The 19812-nt window shown below is 37.9% G+C and overlaps 1 protein-coding gene across 15 annotated transcripts in view; it reads right to left on the bottom strand.

Moving 5' to 3' along the window:
- Positions 1-19812, bottom strand: part of si:dkey-237h12.3 (teneurin-3) — a 253189-nt gene that overhangs the window by 177853 nt on the left and 55524 nt on the right. For 13 of the 15 annotated variants that reach the window (XM_036551907.1, XM_036551920.1, XM_036551919.1 and 10 more), the window contains exon 2: positions 11660-11734. The exons of the other annotated variants lie outside the window; for them this stretch is intronic. The gene's annotated coding sequence lies outside the window, so the exon portion shown is untranslated. The remainder of the gene's footprint in view (positions 1-11659; positions 11735-19812) is intronic. 15 annotated transcript variants of the gene reach the window in all.

Consider the following 19812-nt stretch of genomic DNA (forward strand, 5'->3'; position numbering starts at 1 on the left):
TTAACAACAGTCTATCCAGACTCTTCAATTTGCATTATTTTGCATAGTTTACATGGTTTGTTCTGCCAATACAACACCTACACAAGTGAGAAATGGGATAAATGACCTCTCAGAAGTGAGGAAGAAAGTTTGTGTTTATTTCAGTTTTGACAAATAGCCAGGTGTGACCTTTTAACCACCCATTTCAAAAGGCCAGGATAGTATATATCCAAATTCCAAAGTGCTTGCCTATGAGTAACAGGCTGAGAAACAAATGCTAACCGACCCTTTTGAAGAACGTTTTAACTGAAGAACGTATTGTGCAGGAGATGATAGACTTGACACTCCATGACTAGGTCCCAAGTCCTAAATGATGCCAGGAAAAGTGAGCTGTGGTTTCCACAGAGAGAAGATACCCAAGGGAGAGAGACCATCAGAGTGAACTGCACTGTCAAACATATTCATATGTACAACAGTCACACATTTGAAAGAATGCCGATCCACGAATGGACATGTGATGGAGAGGAAGTATTTTTTCCTTCCCTTTGCAGTTCACCAAGGCTCACATGAGTAACAAAAAATAACAACACATTTCAGGCAACCTCAAGGCTTTTGATTCAAATATCTAGTGTGTATCCAGAGACAGTGTTTGAGAAATATTATTTGAGTGAATGAATGCTGACAATATTTAGGTAAGGATCTTGTTTAGAAAATTAAATGATGCACATCTTGAGGCAACAATACTGTTTGCCAATCTGGGCATGTCTCAGCATGACTATAGACCAAGAGGCATTATCCGTTTGAATGTCTGCCTAATGAATGAGCGGAATTCAATGAATTCTCCCAAAAGTTTGAAATGTACGGTATATTCTTACCTACAATTGAAAAAGTATTTCAGACACATCGAGATACAATTAACAGTAAATGAACACAATTTTTGCTTCATGAAGCAAGTTAAGTTATGTAAGGTGTGTTTTGTGATCACATTTGGCACAGCTGGATATAATGTAGTTTAAAATCCGAACTGAGTGAAGACTATGAAAATGAATAATGTATTTGCACAAACATATTTGAGATGATCACCACATTGGATATGATTGTGTACCTAGGGCAACGAAAAGTATATATGTACATCTACAGACCATCACCAATACATGGGTCAAACCTGCCATTGTTTAGAAGAAAAACATGAAGAAAGAGGAAGACTCAAGTCTCAAGGCTACATGTTCAGAAATGCTACCTTGAATACCACAGACAATGCACAAAGAAAAGACAACCCCAGCAATCAACACACAGAAAAGACAGACAACCCTTTCCATCAACAGACAAAAGAGCAGAAGGAACCACAGTGATCAACACACAAAAGGTAAGATAACCCCATACATCAACACATACCTTTTGGCTAGCTGTATAGCATATCTAAGTCACCTTTCTGTAAATTGTTCAGATGGAATCAAATGAGCTCAGTCCTTACGACCATGAAAACAGCACCCGAACAACATGAACCCCTTTTTAAAATACTCCCACAACAGAGGTGATAGAATCTCGCTCTATCAGGTAACAATGCAACAAATCTATTTATCAGATAATTACATTCTTTCTATATGCTAATACATATATAATATATGATATCTAATATGAAGAGAAGCTTAAATTACTAAAAATATGTCACTCTGACAGGTAAGTCATTTAGTTGGGACAGTTTTTTGAATATTATTACAAAATGTGCAAAATCACAATGGATATTTTGCACAGCTAGATTTACCACAGCTGTTTGAATTAAAAATCCACTTGATTGATAATGTAGAAACACAATAAAAGACACAAATCAGGTGAGCCTCAGCTGATAGAGTACAGGTACTATCAAATTACACCTGAGCCATTCCATGCATTTCCACATAATACTAACTGACTGATCAGACAGAACTGTTTAATTTTCTTGCTATACTCTGTTCTACATTTTCCTTTACTAGGTTGGCTAGTGAAAAAAGCAAGCCATGTTCTTTATGGGAAAATATTACTCAACATTATTATTCTTTGGACTTCAGATGTGTTTAAAAGTTTTTATCCAGAGTAAGGGAACGATTCTTAATCTTCACATTCGTCATGACCATATTAGGTCCAACCACTTCAGTAAAGCAGGATGCAAGATCATCAGATCTAAGTTTTCATGGCAAGTGCAATGTTTAGCAGAGTTTTGTCAACAGGCAAAATCTGTATGACTAATGACTAATCTGTATGACTAATTTGTTCGACAGTACAACTGCGACCTTTGTTGGACCTTTAAGAGTAAATGATGCCACCATGCAAAAGAAATCCCAGAAAGAAAATAAATAAATTAATAAATAAATAAATAAATGCTAAGGGCCCATGTGATACCTACAGTAGGTAGAGTATTTAATGAGGCAATATGCTGAACAGATTTTCTCAGCAGAAAGTGAAGGTTTTCCAAACACAGAGTGACCTAAAGTTTAAGTCTCAACCAGCAAATGAGTTTAAAACTCTCAAATGAAAAAGCTGAGAGCTGCCTCACAGTTTTCTACAACAAGCGCCTGACACGTTTTAAAACAGGAACAAAAACTAAACAGGGAAAAAGAAACACTCTTCAGATATGCAGTATCAACCAAACTTTGTATGAGTGTATTATTATGAAAATCAATTGTCATTTCTGTACAATTGTTTTAGTCAGTAAAACTAATGTTCAGATTATTTCTACACCAGATCTCTAATATGTCATAGAGAGACATGAAAAAGCTTCATCTTTGCAATGTCCACTTATAAGCACACATGTTTAATTAAGCTTTAATTTCTGATGTGCACAGTCAAACACCAGAAGTGTGATTGTCCATGATAAGACATCCCTATATGTCAAGTCCATCCAGAGAGGATGTCCATTTGGTCATCATTATGCCATTGCTATTGAGACTAATATCTAATAGTAAAACAATGCAGAGTATAGCACATTACAGCAGATCTTAACTATTTTTATATAATGTATATAGCTCTGCCAATTCCTGCTTCAGAAATAGATTTCACAATACATAAGGAATGATGAAGTTGGAGAAACACAGTAATGCAACCTGGAGCCACTTTGCATAATTGGATTTCTTCTTTTTTCTTTTTTCTTTTTTTGAATCACATAATGAAACGTTGCTGCTGTTTATGCACTGGTTTAGAGGGTGCACTTCATGTTTAAGTTGATTATAATAATGACAGATAATTGCAATGCTTTTCATAATTTGTAATTATTCTTCAGTGCATTTCGGGAGGATTTCTGATTGCTTCACATCCTGTTATCTTCAGTGTCGGAATATTTACAGCGGGTTTCTTTATAAACCAGTATCTCAGAATTTGTCCTTAATTGCACGATTAACAATTCATAGTCAATTCAGATGCTTTATATTTGCAGAACAAAATGAATTAAATTACAACCACCTAAAATTCCAACTTTAAATAATTTACAAGGCAACATGAATATAAGAACTTACAGAGGTGAGAAGTTCAGATTAACACCCCACACATTACATTACATTACATCATTTAGCAGATGCTCTTACCCAGAGCAACTTACAAATAAGACCTACACCTTTTTTGGAAGCAGAAGGAGGGGTCTGATTATGGAGTATTTTCAAATCATTATGCTCTTTTAGAATAGCGATTAGACTAGGTAGCTATGAATGGATAATAGGCTGCTCTGGCTTCTATAATTCAAAATATTTAAAGTGGTATGATAGCAACAGAGAAAACAAATAGCATCAGTTGTACAAGTAAACAGAGGAAGCTACAGGATGGTAGTCAACTAGCTTCATTTAATTCATTCATTCATTTGATAAATGCTTAAAACTTATTGGTTTTGATCTCAATTACTGTATGCAGTTTCTGAATAGAACTGCATCAATATGTGACATAAATACCAACTGGCTAGTAAACATGAATGTATTGGTCTACACAAAAGTTACTAAATCAAAGGTCTCCTTTTTAAAGAAGCGTTTTTCAAGTGTGTTTTTAGCCATAACAATCTTTGAGGGGTGTTCCTGCTACTGAGCATACAGTTCTCATCTTGCTGGGTGTTAGAACAAGTCCTTGGACTATGAACACAGCCTGAAAATGATTAAAGGGGCACTAAATCTCAAAACAGCTCCATTTTCATGTTACCCCTTGTCTCACACTGAATTTCACATGCAGATGAAGTGCACTACATCATTCCAGGAGCACAGAACTCTCCCACTGTTTTCTCAATTTCTACTCGCCAAGCACCAGCACGTGGCACTCCCCCTTTCCTGGAAGTGAGAAGTGAGTGGATACTTGAGTTGAACCATGCAACAAGTCATTACTTTTATGGTCAAAATCTCAGCCCTCAAAGCTTGTAAAGATGGCTGTCATGGATAGATTTACGTTGAGATGTTTTTTTTTTATTTCATAAAACATCAGATTAAATTGACAGTGTTGCTTCAAATTCTGCCACTCCCTGTCTTAAATCCCCATGATGTACAGCAAGACTGTTCCCATGCCCCCTCTCATCCCCACCCACAGAACCAAAAAAAAAAAAAAGACAGGTTTTACTGTGGCTTTTGAATCATCAACTTTTGGGGAAAAAACATACTTCAGTTATGGCAAGTGTTCCTCTGAGTTCCATGGCTCAGGATGATGAAGTAAATATTTTGAAAATAATTTAATGATGAAGTTCATCATTATGCCTGAATACATGGAGGAACCAGTAAGTTACAGGATGAGGCAGAGAGAATTTCAGTTATCTCCCTCAACTTAAATTGCAAACAGCAATTCAAGTCAAGGTGTGCAAGTTTAAACAAGCAGTAATTGGTGGTTTGTGTTGCAACTGTCCACAGAAAAAAAATAATATACGAATTGAAGCAAATAGGATTGAGTGCATGATATGCTGACAAGAATCACATGCAAAAGCTGACTTTAGATAAGGGGTCGCATATTGGACTATGAGAGCTTTACTGATCACATTCACCATAGTGTGTTTCAGGCTTACTGCAGCATACTGAAACAGAGCTGGAGAAGACTTAAACCATCTGGGCCACAAGGGCAAATGTTAACAAAGGAATCGCATACTTGGAGCTAACTAGCAAGCTGAAATGAGTAAACTTCATTCATTTCATGATTACTCATGCAGTAGATTAGCATTTGCAGTAGTAGTTACTCACACTAGATAATGCTGCACTTTTTTGCGGTAGGATAAATGATTGCCATAGTCAAAATGGAAGCTGCAAAAGACTTACAAATTGGGTCATTTTATACATTGTGATGTTCAGTGTACATCATCACTTCAGTAAAGATAAGGGACAACAAACAACGTAATTGAGGAGTGGTTGAATTTTACTTTGTTTATTTTTCTCTCCTCAGTATGATCATCTTAACAAATATATTGGGGTCACATTGCTAAAGTACAGCCCTCAACTAAAGCCAAAGACCCAAGATTCCTGGAATTTGACACTATAACTTGATTTGGCCAATTAGAAACAGATTGCATGGCTTCATCTGCTTTCCTTTTATACATCTTTATCTGCATGATGTCTTTACACTTATATTCTCCTTGGAGCTTCAAAGCTTATGTCTGGTTGCTTATCAGAGTACACCTGTCCTGTGCAGTCTTTTGCAGCAGCATAACTTAAGACTGACAAGGGTATTTCCCAAAATCTCTGGTAGAGACCATAAAAACAATGGCCAATTTCAAGTTCCAGCTGACTAAATAAAACCTTAGGCCACTTCAAAACAAGACAGGAAAATGGACAAATGGACATGCTGCCTCAAAGCACAACATTAATAACTTTGAAAATCAGTGGCGCAAGACCGTAACACAGCCTAATCTTCTTATCAGGGTCCACAGCTCTGGAAAGAAACAGCTGATAGGAATTGTGCTAGTACCACATCCACTATCCTGTAATTTCAAGCAAAGAACTGCACAATAGGGACATAAACACTACTAATGGGGCATTACCAGCACCTGTCACATTCTTAATTAATGTGTCCTGTCACCTCTGCCTGTGGAATATGGGTGGAGCTGCCGTGAAACCTCCAAGCCTCCCCAGTAATCTGAGAATTGACTGTGCCGAGACAGAGAAAGAGGACATGTCTGGTTTAGTTCAGCTCATTCAGAAAGTACTCTGAGTGGAAGAGCGAGCTTTGATCTCTGAAGAGGTATCATAATGTGTGGGGTCAGACAGAGATAACGTTGTCACAGCCACGAACATTTTCATATGCAAGATTACTGCTGCAGACACCATTTGAGTTTAACTGTGAAAAAGGTTTGCAGCTGTCACCTACGTGCGCAACGCACTGCAATCTGATGGGGAAATTGCATTCACACCTTGGATTTGCACTTCAACAAGTCAACTCATATCTGCCACACAGATCATACTTCCTAAATCCTAGTATTGAGCTCAGTACGGTCTCACTGACAAGTTGAAACATATGAAGACACGCACAGCTTGCACTCATAAGTCCTGTTTTGTTATCTGATTTCTGGTGTTAGGTGGAGGAGTATGGTGTTACAAAGTTGCATATTGCACATTTCCAACAGACCATGTGCCATATTTAGAGCAACAAAGCAGTTTTTTTTTTTTTTTTTGGTTGTCTGTTTCATGTTCGGGCACTTGTTCTACTTTGAGTACTCAAGTACCCTTTTCCACACCTAATTTGGGCCAAACAGTTTGCTATTTGTGTGTCGTGTTTTGCAGATATTTGCGTCAAGAGTGACATATAAGATCATCATGGCATGATACACTGAGAATCTTATCACAGAAACAACACATACAACAAGAACATGTGTACAGAACAGCCAATAACACGATAAATAAGTATCAAGCTGAAAAAAAGATACAACATAAGCATACAACAGTCACTGTATCAGTGACTAACAATTACGTTATACGGCAACAAGCATATACTACACTAATCTGCACAGCCCAATAAAGACTTTTAACGTGGACATCATCTCATATCTTTGCCAGAGAAGAGCAATGTTGCTATACATAATATTACTGTAAGATCAACCCATGTTACAGAAGAAAAATGGCAAATATATAGCAAAATACTCAGACTGTACATCCCTGGCCCACAGTATCAGATTCAGCCCCAGAGTACGTAGTATAAGTGGAAGATGTGAACAATGTCTGAGATTGTATTTTATACTGTCACTTGTTATTTCATGTATTATTTGTTTGCTGAATATAAGTATTAGTGTACAAATGAAACACTGAAAATGTAAAGATGTCTGGGACTTTTCTGTGATCCAACACAATTATTCGGAAAAAAAAGAAAGAAAAAGTGTATGTATCTACCTGTGCTGAACTTAACACATTTTCCCTTCAACAGCCATAAGTGAATCTGGGGAACAGTTTATGCAAAAGGACTCTATTGCTTGGAGCAACTAAACTCCCCTGGATGAAATCCAGACAATTGTGATTGTTCTCATCTGTGGAATTAAACCTAGATGGTCTTTGGCACTGACACTCCTGCAAATGTCCATTTCATATTGGTGACATAAGCACCTTAATAAGCTCTTGAGTTAAGACAGCCATCCTATGAAATCCATTTACCTTGAGAGGAGGGGGGAAATTACAGAATACATTTCCCATTTTAATAACATTTTTATGGGGACACAGATATCATGCATTGCTCCACTATTGTTCAAAAATGAATCTAAAAATGTGCTTGGTTGACATTGTTGCAAACAATACAATAAGAAAAATAATTCATGGCTCTGTGTGTGTGTGTGTGTGTTAGAGGAGGAGGGTGCTCAGCATGGTTTACAGATTATAGAAAGCACTCTACCTTAGTGGTAGTCAATTCATTGCTGAAATACAGCAGGTTCCTTGTTGTGCTGCGAGGTCACTTTGGCATAAGTAATTGAATATGACAAAATTAAGATGTACCAAAACTGAGAACCAACTGAACACGCTGAGAGTATTAGCTTTTTTTATGTTAATATACAGGTCGCATCTGGACCAATTATATATTCAACAAAAACACTGAAACAAGGGGAAAGTGTCATTGTTACCTTTACCCCACAGAACTAGACAAGGTGCTCTTTGCAAACTCCAGGCCCAAGAGGAACATGAAAGAATGGCTGACACAATCCAATTTAAATATTAGTACTTGGGGGCTGTAATGTACTTGAGTTATATGTCTGGAAAGTAACCCAATGAAGTCTTTTCAAATGAATCTGTTCTTGTGAAAAAAAAAAAAACACATTTCGTGACCTTCCACATATTCAATACACAATCCTCTGTAAACAGCTTCATTTTCTTCAGTGAACATGTCCTATCCTGCTATTTATCACACACAAAGGAGAAAAATGTCAGCTATGTCCAGTTTTATAAAACTCACGCACACACCCTAACAAACACACGCAATACACGCAGGTACTTGTGCACGCATGCACACACACATACACATACACATTCATGGTATGTGCAGTTACTCAAGGTAATATGTCAAGTAAGTATTACTACATGGCAAGATAACCAGAAGTAGCCACCAGTAATTTAATGACACACTTAAAGCCATGACAGCAGAATAGCACACATACAGGTAAAATGTATTTACTTTTTTACCCTTTATGCAACCCTGTTTTGGAATCATCAGTTCCATACTTCGCTCTTATTTTTTCAACCTCTGCACTGACACAGAAGTGCCGAAGTGAGACAAATGCTATCCTCAGACACACATGTACATGTACCAATACCTATTTTTTTTGCCATAGAAGTCACACAGTGCACTAGCATAGAGTGTGTGCTCATTGGAGGATGAGAGCTACTCCACTGACGTCATGTCTGCAACTCACACTTGCCTGACAAATCACAGGGTGCCCAAGAGCAGTGAAACCAGTTAACCTTGGTCAATCTACCCACCTGCACTAGAATGAAGATGATTTGTTTTTTCCTTGTCCTGGTCATTCACAGCTCAGGACATGGCCAGTCATATCCAGGCCGTAGGTCTCAGCCTGCATTCAAACCCAACAAGCTGCCAACTGATATGCTCCCTTGATCCAACTTCTGTATGAATCAGTGCTGACCTCTATTACATAGATATAATGGTAATCATTCATTGCCAAATGGTAATCATATCAGTGTAGCTACCAATGCCCATTTTTTGCACAATCAATACTTAAGTGGAATCTTACCCCAATTTGTAATGATTGGTTTAATCAATACCACTAAATGACTAAATCAATGTGTTATCTGGAAAAGATGCATTAGAAATCTCACAGATCACATGTACCTATATAGTAAGTTAAATCCAAAACACATTGTGGAACATGGAAAACGTGATGACCATTTGAAGTCCATAATGGGCCTTTATTAATAAATTGTACCGTACATAATAACAAATATGGACAAGTTAATGTCTATTACAATCACATATAGTACTACAGGATTTCATTCCTTTTGTTTTCCCCACTTAATGTTTTAATTTCATTTTGTACACTCCACCAGCAACCAACCAGCTCCCACCCCAGGGGGTGTGTGTATATATATATCACACTCTACATACTTTGAAAAATAATAAGACAGGAATCAGGGTTTTACTGATGTAATTAGTTACAGTAGAATACACTACAATGCGAAAAATAGAAAATTTAAGTTCTTACCTGCTAAACTACCAAGATGCCATTGCAAGTCACCAGAACAATAAACTTCTTCAACGAAATCAATCTAAACCAATCAAGCAGTAGGACACTCACGTTTATTAGTCGCGGTATTATTAAAATTGGATCAGAGTGTGTTATCATAGTTGTGCATGACTTTAAAGTGGTATTTTAGATGTTATTGAAAAGAAAATGCTGGGGCAGTTGCCATTACTATATTTGCAGAAAAAACCAGACTGAATCAAAGTAATGAATTTTATGAGGAACAAGTAGAGAGAACATTCACTTTAAGAGTGCAAAATGCATTGCTTGACAGGGCAGAGAAAGGTCAGGAAAAAGCCATGGAAGATGTTGTTATACTTGACAGAAAGGCATGAAGCTATCTGAATTCCTAACTTTTACCACACATGAGATCTGGTGTCTGTATCCAGAGTACTTAACAATGCATTCAGTAAGTTTCAAAGGACTTTCCTCTTTGCCTACATCTCCCCAATTGCTCACAAAACAAGAACGTTCCAAAGCTCTGCTGGTGCTCACGGAGCCCTGGTCATTACTCTCAGGTCAAGAATTCTGATTGAAAAGTTGACCTCTATTTTTTTTTTTTCTTTTTTTGTGGCACTGTCAGGTTTATCATGAACAAAGAATCCTAGCTACAAGCAACACAACTTCAAAGCTTAAGCATTATAAAAAGAAAGGTATTCACAGAGTAGTCTCTCTATATTAACGCGTTTTCAGTTTACTGTTTTCCAGTTTATATTGCGTGTAATGTTAGCCTTTTTCATGAACAATGAACAAGAAAATGTACTGAATGATTAGTCAAACTGTGCACCCCAAAATTAGCGGCATCATTTAATTATAGCTAATTTCTCTGACAATGACTTCTTAGAAACTAATGAAGAAGGTAATATTAGATAGAAAGTAACAATACTTTTAATGGACAGCCTGTTAAACTATCATCAGCTTAATACCTATTATTGTTTGACCACTTTCTGCTGTTGCTATGATTTTATCCTACATTGTGTTTTGTTTTGTTGTTTTATTTCACAGACATCCAAAGAGATACTATATGTTCTATTCTAACCCAGACTATTCTCTCCTGTGCATTCACAGGTACATCATTCATCATACTCACTTGAGGTGAAGCATGTCAAGGTATAGAAAAACCTAACCATACTTGCATTGTTTTGCTTTCCCTTTATAGGTCAAGCCAAAGAACAAACATGTCAATCTATTTAATTAAGCCAATAGCTCAAACCTGTTCCGGCAGCTGCAGATGTGAACGAAGCCTTGATTAAAACCAACAGCCCTGAGAGACCCTTGGGTTTTGGTGTCAGGATACTATTATTTGCCTCCGGTCAAACAGGGTAAGTTGGTAGTTTTAAACGATGTGGCCTGTGATGCACTGAATGAAAGATTTCCACAGAAGAATCAATAAGTGTAAAGAGTGAAAAAAAATTAGTGAAGCTTACAGCCTCTGTATACATTGTCAAGGGAAATGAGATGTCGGCTCCGCTATTACAGCTCAGACAAATGTTTTCCTACTTTGATTTGCCCTTAACTGTAACAGAAGCCTGTGCACGGAATGTGTCAGTCAGGGAACATCTTTTTTTTTCTCTCTCTCCCTCAATGTAGCTGCTACCATTTCCATCCTCGGTGCAGGCGGTGTGGGTCCATTTTATTGGCTATTTTCTGAGAAGCTGGATAATGTTTTATTTAATCGTTGAGAACTAGATTGTGGGATATCACAGAAATAGACAAAAATAAAAAGCAGACAGGGATAAAACTGATATCCATATTTTCAGACTTTCATTAGAGGACTTGTGGACCTGATCAGGAAATTGTGGTTGGATGATATTGTTATCAAAGCACAGATCTAAAACTCAGCTCTGGTCTAGATTACCGTAGCACTCTGTGGAAGCTTTTGTAATTGAAGACTGAAGTTGTTTTTTTTGTTGTTGTTCTCTTTTTCTGAACTGAATCTGCAAACTATATGCCAATACTGTGCAAGCAGAATCCAATTACATGTTACATTTCCCCCAAAGGAATGCGGTCAGGATTACTCACATATGAAACACAATAGGCTGGGGACAGTCATGAAAGCTTGGACCGAGTCGCAAATGCAAGAGCTTGTTATTCTTCCTGAGGAGAAAAAGACAACAAATGGCAAAGTAAGGTGGCGATCATTTCTGGGTTGTTGCGTCATTCGGCTGCACAAAGTTTAGCATACAATTCTACTGAATGCGATTTATTCTATTTAAGTATTAAGAACTGTTCATAACATTCAACAGAGCTGACATTTAAACATGTACTTGTTCGGGATCATTTTGCTTGTACTGGGCTCTCTGGGGCTTTGCTACATTTGTTACAGTTGTGTTAATGTTGTTCAACATGCAGCCAAGTTAGGCCCTCTGAGATATACTGACTCATTTGTGAATTGACATTCACAGAAGAAATACTAGAAACAACAGAGAGTAATTAGATATCATTATACAGGACCAACACTCCTGAGCACATGGAAATAGATTATGAAATTAACTGAATTGTGCAATTATGTAAGACTGCAAAATGTTACAGTGGTCTAAGTGCATGTGACCCAGATACAATAATGCAAATAAAGATGAAGTAGGGATTCAGTCAATTAAATTAGCAAACAAGCAGCGCATTGTATTTGTTGAGAACGTATTCATAATGAATGCATCAATCTAGAGTTAATGGTTTCAATTTTTTCCTACCATTCCAAACAAGTTAAATCTCTACCACCTTCAAAAAGGTGTAATTATATAGACACAATGCCATGTTGTGCAAACCACTCAAGTATGAGTCAAAAACTGCTGAACAAAACAAGTGGTTCATTTTTAAGGGGAGCTGGTGGCACAGCTTTTTTAGTAAAAAAAAATACACTTTGTCTGGCCAAGAGCGAAATATGACTGATGGTATACAAATGATGGCCCAGTGAATGAGCCAACACATTTGCAGCAACGCCACAGCATAAGGTGCAACCTTCTAATAACACATATACCATATTCCACCTTGGATGCTGAAAAACACCACATTTTAGTGCCATACTTCTACAGTGTGGACATGACTGACTACTTTTTCTTATACCTGTCTTTTGTAAAAGAAAGCATGGGTTATAGTTGCAATATAATTTTTGGTGGACATTAACCTGATTAGCCCAGAGGTATCAGAGAACTAATTTGGGAAACTGATTAATAATAATATCCAATCCCACTTGCCTACCAGCCTTTAACTGTATTTGTCCTGTTAACTGGATTTTGGAAGACTGCTTGAGGACGCTTTTCAGATTCAGTGCAGAAAAGCACAAGACTGTTGTATCATGGCTATGTACATCCTTCTTCACTAAATAAACACAGGACTCTTTCTTTGCCTATGAATGATTGAGGAACACTGCTGTCAAGCTGTCAAGATGCACTGAAGACAGTATGCAATGACCAAACCACTTCAACAGGTATTGTAGAATGAAAATGGTGAAGGACTGATTGTTCAGTATGTAGGCTGAATTGGTAGAAAAGGAGAATACAGATAGGAATATCAGCTTCCTATAGCTTATGTGCGATCATGGGAAAACACTATCAATCTTGATCTTCATAGAAAACAGGAACATCATAATGACAAGCTGCTAATCTTATTTTTTTCATTTTGGCAATATTTATAATTACTGAGCTGTGTTTTTGCAGACCAGGTGTTAAACTGTAATTCAATCCTTTGGTTGTGGTACGTCAATACAGCATCATAATGAATCTGCCTGTTCGGCAATCACTAACAATCTTCCCATTACACTATCTGGTTCATCTCAATTAGTCATTAAAGAGCTAATTCAGACTGCATGTAAATCCCCACTTATGTTCTGTGGCTCTGTAACCACCACACAAATTCTGACACTGGGAAGTTATGTGGCCCATGTGAGAAATGTGTGTTTGTGACAGTTTTCTTTGCGCAGTCCTCATGCTCAAGGTAGAAAAAAAAGTGGAACAATGTACAACATTTATAACATATATGCACAATGCAATAATCTCTATGAGATGTGAATCATGAAAGCACAGACATCAGATGAAATGAATCAGATACACCCTATTGATTAAGGAATGTTCAGCAATCAACTCAGCTACTGTATGCAGTCAATTTGGTTACCGCAACATGTGTTCACTGGATGTATGTGCTTCCACACATGCAAATAAACAACCTCAAATAATGTCCCTAGTGTTCCAAAAGAACAAATTCATATGTCCTGCACTACACACTATGATCCTGAAGGAAAAGAAGTGGGGTAACATTTTTCCCCATTTTTTTCTGAAAACAAAAGACTAGCTAGGTCCAAAATGCAAAAGGAAATCATTTTATCCTAACACATTACAATTCAGACACCACTGTTTGAAACTGTAGCTAGTGGTCCAAACCACAAGTGAAGTGGTCCTAACCACGAGCCACAGAATGTTATAACCCGAGGTAATGGCAAAGGCTGTGGAGACAAGAAACTGCTCACAAGAGGTATGGATGAGGTACAATGGATTCTCCAGGCCTCTCTTAGAAGGTGCAACACTGACACAGAGCATGTGTCCAGTGCTTTCAGCCGGACAAAGCAGTGATTTATGACTTATGCCACGTTTTTTCTGAAAACGTGGAAGGCTGCATAAATTAGCCCACAGCAATCCCAGTCTTTGTGGAAATGAGTGTTTCCTGTCTTGGCCATGGGGTTGACCCCACAGTCATCAGTGTCTCGGTGCTTCAGTCATTTCTGTGTGGGATGCTATGGCTCACAGATGCCTTTACAAAATAACACTCAAATTTTAATTGAACTGTTTTCAATTAAACTGTTTATTGCTCTTGCTGTTAATTACATACCCTACAGCTAACATGAGCAAAAGCCTTGGATCAAATAAACTTGTGTGTCTTTGTGTTTGATCAAATATTTGATGCTGACATTTTTAACTTCATCCATTTTATGCAGACACAGTGACTCTGCAGTGAGGACACCTAGCTATAATAGAAGAAGAATACATATTGACCACCACACCTCATTAAGGGAGGCATGGTTTCCCAGGGTAAAACAAATTCATTCAGAGTGGGCAGCTTTGGACTTCCTATTTTAAGAAATATGAGTGTGTATAAGTCTGTATACAAAAAACTAAAATCCATATTGTGAGGTGCACAGAAGTTGTACTGATTGTCCCTAAATGAATTGGCCCCTAAATTCATACTAATTATGGGCTATTGAACATGATTCATGAAACAGTGCTCATGGTTGCTGACTCAGACTCTGTACCATTCACAACTGTGTGTTAATGTTACATTCAAGGTATCGCAGAACATGACTTGTTAACTGGTGATGTTGGGCTTTTTTATTCATCAGATGATAATAAATATCATTTTATACAAAATATGAAATGTAACTGACAAGAGAAACAAAATCATAAATGAATCTTCATTCATTAGCTCTCTGGTTCTTTTAGCAAAGCATTTTTTGTACAGATATAAACTTGGAATTTTGAAAATGTTCAAGAAATTGTTTATGCCCTCTGCAGTGTTAAGCATTATGCCATGTTTGATTAATTACTTTCAATTTTAATGAGTACGTTTTGCTGTGTTTTTTTTTTTTAATAAGTATATATTTCTGAATATGAGACTGTACACATATTCACTTAAAAAGGGGTATTATCTTCCTTGTCTCAAAAATATTTGATGATTGGCCAAAACAATGATGAAAAAGTGATTGGCATGAATAAAAACATTTTTTCATCAAAAAAGTGATACCTGTGTCTTAGAATAAAACTATGACAGAAAGAAGGAAATGTCAAGACTTTTTCCCGATATTGATATTGACTTGTCTGTTGCTATCTTGTGCTAAGACAAATTACATGTTAGATGTTGCCATCTAGAGGGATCTGATGTGGTTGGCCAGACCTGGTCACTGGTGATCAAACTGAAATGCTGAACTTGTCTCTTTACCAGGATAAACAGCCACAAGACATTATACATTTAAATACATGATGGTGGTGATGATGGTAACAGTGTTGATGTGAGTGTGACAGCAAACAGCAGCCATAAAACAACAGATGTAAAAAGTCATTTTCATTAACCAGGAGTAATTTACTAACTCGTTTGGAGGATATTTGTTCAGAAACAGGAATGTCTTGCTTTTCACTGATGTGGTTCCCAGAAAGAAATAGGAATGGCAAGTGTTTGTTAGAGCCTGTTCATTAATGATAATGGGTGAGAGATAGTCACTTGTCCTGAGAAAATCATCCATTCCGGTTTTCAGAAACAGATTGATTTTTGAGCAATAACAGTAGCCATTAAAATAAAATTGCACATCAGTGAGCACAATCTGTTTGGCGGGTTTTTAATAGGTCTGTCAATTGATGAACATCCAACATCTGCATGTCTAAACAGCATTCGCAAAAAAAGAATGCGCTCTATTATATACAAACATCATTTGCACAATAATGCTTCTGATGAAATGCATTCTATATGTGTATCAACGACCAAGTTTTCAAGGACATAAACACATTTTCAAAGGGTCAATTAAAGTGAAACGAAAGAAAGGGAGCGCTCCGGAGAAAACATTTTATTGTTCAATGTTCACCATTTGAAGCTCTCTCCAAATCACCTCTCCGGTCCAGCTGAAACCTAATGAAATGGCATATGAAAATGGGTGGAGGAAGAGGAAGGCTGTCCCGGGCCTGGGGACCTTGTTAGGAAGGAGAGAGAGAGCTTTGCACACAATTCCAGACACCTGGCTTTCAAAGGACCACTGGGGGAATATGAGAAGGGCCCCAAAAAGCACTCAGAAAATTAAAGTGGGTTTACCGCGAGCACTTAACATGGACAATCTGAACCAGGGAGCTTTGGGAAAGCCGGATTGCTAATAATCTGATCCTAAATTCAGTCTCATTCACAGGCAGTTGTGTGTTCGAGAGGGACCCTCCCCCGACCATCGGTTTCCCAAATTCCTGTGTGCCAACCCTACCTCCTGTACCCTCAGGCTGAGAGCAAGAAGAAGAAAAAAAAAAACAGGGGAAAATAGTCTTGACAATGCACTCTTACATAAAACAGGCAGCGGTTTCAGCTCTTCACTGCCCTGGGCTCTCAAAAGGACCTCTCTTCTGTCCCCAGTGAAAAGTCTCAAGAGCTGAGGCTTCTATACCAGCCAGCAGGCTCCTCTGCTCAGAATGCCAAAGGTTGACAACACAGTTTGAATAAAGGACAAAAGTGGGGCCTTTACATGTCTGTCCAAAGCATAAAAATGCCACTCAGTATTCTAAAAAACTACTAGCTAGTATCAAACATGTAGCCCACTCATGCATCTGACTGCAATGTTCAGTGACTGTAAAAAAAAAAAAAAAAAAACAGATCCCCCTCAACTGAAAGCTACACAGACCAAGCCCATTATCTGGTTAGCTTTCAACACAACTGTCATATGTTCAGGATGGTGGAAACCTCCTCTCAGACAAGGAGCAGAATAGCATCTCTTAAATAAAAGAATATTAGGCTACTGAGTTCCCTTGTCTCCACTAGAAACAAGATCATATCTTAACCCAGCAACAGTAAGAGGGCCATATATTTCATCACAAAAATACCGGAGCAACATAAATGTAATACCCCTAAACCTACACAGTCTGGCAGAATAGTTAAGGAGCTGAACATAAGGATGTAAGTTTGTTTTCCTGGTTAAGGTGCAGTCAATGTACTTTAAAGTGTGGTATATAACCCGCATTGCTTCAGTGAATATCCAGCAGTTTACAGGATAATATATATATAAAAAAAACTGTAGTCCTGGATAAGGTTTTTAAATAATAATTATGGGCAACACTACTGATGAGGATGATGAAAAGAAGCTAAAAAATGAGAAGATCTGCAAATAGTACGGCATTTGTATGATGCCCAACATGGTTGATCAAGCTGCTTTAACCTTCACCTACTTACTCAGCCATGTTGAAAAGCAATCATCAGGGCATGCTAGCCCACCCCAGTACCGGGTCTATAAAGCCATGTTTCCACTCACTCACCTCTACTGAGGGTCAACTATACCTGAGGCAAGCCGATAGCATTTCCATAGCGCACACTGACCTGGGCAAACCCCACATACATGAGTAGGGTGGCCTCGAGTCCAGGAAGGACAAAGAGAAGTGGCTGTGTATATAAACATTTCAACATCGTGGTAGATCAGCCATTCACTGTAACTTTTTTAAAGTCTCTGAACCATAAAAAATAAAAGCATTAGCATTTTTTCCTCCGTCCGTATCAAGTGTATAAATTTAATGAGAGATCATCCTCCTTCATATGCAAAATACGATGAGTAGCCCCGGATTTTAAAATAAAATTAATTCCCCTGTAAATCAGATAATTTGAAAATTAACCTTATTCTTCCAAAAGATGCAGTGCTATAAGCCAGCTACTTTCCTGAATATGGGATAGAAATCTATGTGTTCAATAAAGGCTGGATAAATATGGGATTGAGTCAAACACTTATTAGATGTCAACAAGGCATAAATACTTGTTATGCTTAGACATGAAGTACAGTGTAAATCTTCAGTATTATATCCACTGCATGATAGTTTGCCACTGACAAAACATAGACAACAGCAAGGCGCAAATTACAGGATTCGGTTTTTTTTTTTTTTTTTTTTTTAATTTGGCTAATACTACAGTGAGACAATATGAAAGTGAGACAGTGCACATACTCAAAAAGATACAAGATGCCCGTTTTCTCTTCCTCTCGTGTTCTAGTCTCTCCCTTATCGTGTATCAGGATTTTAAGTAAAATAATCAATGGTGGCATTTTTACAAATGTCGTAAATGTGGATCACCGAAAACCAGACTGTTGTAAAAAGGGAACCACACATATGCATCTGCAGCCAGAAATAATAATCTGTAAAGACGTCCCTTCCACAGTAAGCAGTAGGTGAGAATCCATCTGGAAAGTATCATATTGTGTGGCATTAGAACAGCTTTGGTGGCTAGCTAAACCGTTTTTGCTGATATTCTTGTCACAAAGACATGATTTGTTGTCCTGAGAAGATGATTCATAAAAGGACATGATCAAAGACAGAGAATCCTTTGCTAGCTTCTATACACACGGATAGAATGGGAACTTCATATTACCAATCTGAACCTCCTGTACATAGAAGAACACAAGGAATGGAAACCTTTGCCTATGGCCTTCTGTTATATGGCAGAGACCCAGAAACAAGATGATAACTGTCAATATTGTCTGCTCAGTTTTGAAATCATGCTCATTCATCCATCAAATCCATCTTCAAACACTGCTGCCATTTTATAATTCCTGTAACAGAGTAAAAACACTGCTTTAATCGACCAGACTACTGTACTCCACAGCAAGACTGAATTTGCATTCGCTCTAGTTAAGCAACACACTTTTCTTTTTTTACCCTCAACTTCAGAATATTACATTTAGTCATGCTAAAAATAAAACAAGCAATTAATCCGAGATTCAGGTGGAACCCACAGGGATAACATCCAATAGAGGGGCTTTCCAGGGTAAGATCCACAGTAGTAAATATCATTAGGGATCCATCTCTATCATTTATCAATGTAGTGTGGTGGGAGGCATCATTAGGGAGGTCTGACATCATAGTCTGACACAAACTGGAGAGAGGGAGCAGCGGGGGAATGCGCGGCATCAGGGACAATAATTGCTCCCCTACCATCAACCCCCCAGAGCTGACGGAGCCAGGCTGAGGACAGGGATGCTGTGGGCACAACTGACATTCGGGCCAAAGACGTCTCCACCCAGCGGCACTGCCCTATACCAGATGGGAAAGATAACAAGGAGGGTGGAGCAGTGGTTTGGAATGACATTGTTTCCTACCCTGCCTCAGACTGTGTCATATGCTGGGAAGGGGAGAGCAGAGGACAAGACAGAAAAATCTGACCTATGCTCCCATTTTGACTGAGCTCCCCAGTGATATGAAAGGGTAAAGATATTTAGAATGACACTGTCCCTGCCCAGCATCCTGTCCAACATAGTCTATGCAAGAATACATAAAGGAACCTATAAAGGGTAATGTAAAAACTGCAGAAAACCGTATCTCTGGTTCAGCATCACCAACCATCATTAATATGTCAAATGAATAAAGATCCCATTCAAGCATGTAATAGTGTGTAATAGGTTGCTTGCACTCTTGTTGAAACGCAATTCAGAGAACCTAATTACAAAGGTATACCACACGATACAT

Source organism: Megalops cyprinoides, chromosome 18 (genome assembly GCF_013368585.1).
Source record: "Megalops cyprinoides isolate fMegCyp1 chromosome 18, fMegCyp1.pri, whole genome shotgun sequence".
In the NCBI taxonomy this organism is placed as follows: domain Eukaryota; kingdom Metazoa; phylum Chordata; class Actinopteri; order Elopiformes; family Megalopidae; genus Megalops; species Megalops cyprinoides.